The following is a 3,233-nucleotide window of genomic DNA, read 5'->3' as shown; positions in this document are numbered from 1 at the left end:
ACATTATACCTAGTGAATGCCCAGGAGGATAAAAAGGACAACAACCTCAACCAATAAAGCACAGTAACTACAGAAGCTTTTCCACATCACAACACACCCTGACCTTACTCGGAGAGCTTTTCGTTACTTAATCTTTTCATGGATGTCTTATGCACCAGAGGGGACAAGAGCAAGAACAGAATAAGCCATAGAGTTTCAGAGAGAATAAAGTACAGAGACTCAGAGGAAAAAGAAAATAATTTTTTATTTTTTAAAAAAGAGGCAAGTTTTGACAAAAAGGAAATGGGAACAGGAATGGAGATGGAAATGCCATATGAAAACTGCATATCCAGGGAGAAATATGGGAATACACACAGTGCTTAGGAGATGACAATAAGCACCATTCTACTCTGAAAGGAGAAACCAAAAGAAAAAAAAAATCAGAGAACATGTGGGAAAATACATAGAAAGCACCTGAAAGGATGAACCTGGAAAGAAGAAAAGAGCTTAAATTCACATTTGAGTGAAGAAAGGCTTTCTTCCTTTTCAAAATCCCCATGCCCGACCAGCAGCAGTCTTTGTGGTATTCACACCTCCATCCCCATTGCCCCGTCTTTTGACATTTATTTTCATTCAAATAGGCTGCAAATCACCCTTACTAGAAACTTGCCAAATCGTATTTCAAAAGTCTGTAAGAGATGATGCTCTTGTCATATTGTCTTGGGACTGGCTGTTAGGCCGCAGAGCTTTAGGCTCTGCCTCAAGAGCCACAGCAGCAGGGGGCAGGCTGAAAGTCAGCTCACCAGGCTAATCTGAGCTAAGGGCTCAGATTTCTTCCTCAGGCAACCCAGTTGGCTTTGCCAGCTTTGTGGCACAAACTGAATCTCTAGTCCCAGCCAGCTGTCGAAGAGCTGCCAATGGCCAAAGGATGTCTGGGCTCTTATACAGCCTGATGATTCCGCACAGTTTAGCCCAGAGAGCATCATAGCTACAACAACAGGGAGGATCAGGATTAGAACCCAGTGTCCTGGTTCAAAAAAGCGCTTTCACTTCGGAGGTGAGATTTCTGGAGTCTAAGCATGGTTAAGTAAGGCTTACAAGAGAACTTTCATTTACTGGGAGAATACTGTTTGGGCAACTGTTTTTTTTTTTTTTTTTTTTTTCCTTTCCTTCTTTCCTACCTCAAATTAGATGGATGAGGTTTTCTGGGCTTTTTTTCTCCTGGTCCTCTTGTCCTCCCATCACCCTATACTGGTTTGGAAGCTATGATGTTTCATTTCTTTTAGTGATTTCCATTAATTGAAAAAAAATACAATGGGATTTTTCAAACACATATAAACAGAGTGAACAGAATAAATTTCCCAACGTACCTATTGCCTAGCTTCATCAGATATAAATAAACTGCCAATTTTGCTCCACCTTTGATTATTTCAAAGAAATCCCAGAGAGTACCTCAATTTATCTACACATATGTTACTATGTCTCTCTAAAAGATAAGGACTCTTTTAAAAATATATACATAATCACAATGGTAGTACCACACCTAAAAATATTAAAAATAATCCTTTTATATTCTCAAATACCCAGTCAGTGTTCATACTTCCCGGATGGCCTTCATTTGTCATCCTTTTTTTTTTTTGGCAGTTCACAGTTGTTTGGGTCAGTATCTAAGTAAGGTCCATACACTGCAATTCTTCAGTAAGTGTTTCAGTCTCTCTCTCCTTTCTCTCTGTTGCCATTCTTTCTGTTTTTATCTTGTAATTTGCTCTGTTTGTTTCTCCCAAGTGTGAGTTTATTTCAAAATTATGAAGATCTATATATTTTTATTACATATAATAAAGCAATCTTTAGCTTAAAGTAAAAACTTTCACATTTAAAGTTTTTGTTTTAAAAAGGTATTTTTAAAATGTAGACACTTAAAAACCACCCAAAAAGAATATATCTTGCAGTATAGGCTTATCCTTAAATATTCACATCCCAAATGCTGTTTAGAAAAGATTTGAAAACTGGCTAAAAGTCATTTACAATTGGCAATGATTAAAATCCCCTTGTCTCTGGAAGAGCAGATTAATGACACATAATGAATTTACTGTCACAGCATTTAACAGTTTAATCAGCATGTAGTTTTTATCAGTATACAAAATGGTCTTAGATGGTCAGTGCAGTTGTTCTGTAGTGAATACTGTATCAGGAAAAGTACACTTCACCAAAAAGAGAACATAAAACAAACAAACAAAAAAACCCAGAACATCAACTTTCTTTTTTTTTCTTTTTCTTTTTATTTATTTATTTTTTTTATTAGTTGGAGGCTAATTACTTCACAACATTTCAGTGGGTTTTGTCATACATTGATATGAATCAGCCATAGATTTACACGTATTCCCCATCCCGATCCCCCCTCCCACCTCCCTCTCCACCCGATTCCTCTGGGTCTTCCCAGTGCACCAGGCCCGAGCACTTGTCTCATGCATCCCACCTGGGCTGGTGATCTGTTTCACCATAGATAGTATACATGCTGCAGAACATCAACTTTCAAATGGCCTTTTCAAAGAGTTTCCTTCTTTACAAAGAGTTTTCAGCTCAGGAGAGAAGAACAGCACTTAATTACTGCACCCCTTGTATATGGGATGTATGGCAGACTATACCAAGTCGTCGACGGGAACTGCAATATGCAGAATAATATAGCCATTCCCTTTTTATGCCACCAAAAAGCAGTGCACAGTGTGAGCACCAAACCCAAAAACATAATAATCATTGGAAACAATCTCGTTGTTTCAAACATTTTCTTCAGTTGTTTCATGGGTCCCATTAAAAAGCATGAACTGGCTAACGCAGCAGTATCTCCAAAGGTATAAAACACCAAAAAGCTTTATGCCTCCAGGGAGCCACAGCAATCCAGTTCCAAGGATGGAGAAGATGCCGGTAACAACGCGTATCGCAAACCACTTCAGCCTGGTGTTGAAACTAAGGGATAAGGCATCAAGGACCTGCACGGTCAGGCCCCGCTCCCTGTTGTCCTGGATTCTCAGGACCCACAGCAGCTTCTCCATGTTCCCGCTCTCGGATCACAGCAGCGGCAGCTGCCCTGCCTGCCCCTCTCGCCTGCTGAGAAATCTTGTAATTTGTTCTTTAAGTGAAGAAACTTTTTTTTTTTTTGAAGTTTCCCACATTCTATGTTTTGCTGACTGCATCCTTTAATGTTTTGTAAGAAAATATATTCCACTGTCTCTTATGTTTCCTGTGAAATTATAGTT

At 39.0% G+C, this 3,233-nt stretch overlaps 1 pseudogene; it reads right to left on the bottom strand.

Annotated features, from left to right (window-relative positions):
• Nucleotides 1-2,412: 2,412 nt before the first annotated feature.
• LOC122694111 lies at nt 2,413-3,032 on the bottom strand (annotated as a pseudogene).
• Nucleotides 3,033-3,233: the final 201 nt, after the last annotated feature.

Source organism: Cervus elaphus, chromosome 5, assembly GCF_910594005.1.
Source record: "Cervus elaphus chromosome 5, mCerEla1.1, whole genome shotgun sequence".
In the NCBI taxonomy this organism is placed as follows: Eukaryota; Metazoa; Chordata; class Mammalia; order Artiodactyla; family Cervidae; genus Cervus; species Cervus elaphus.
Note: the sequence above shows the minus strand (reverse complement) of the source record. Positions and strands in the feature narration are given on the sequence as shown.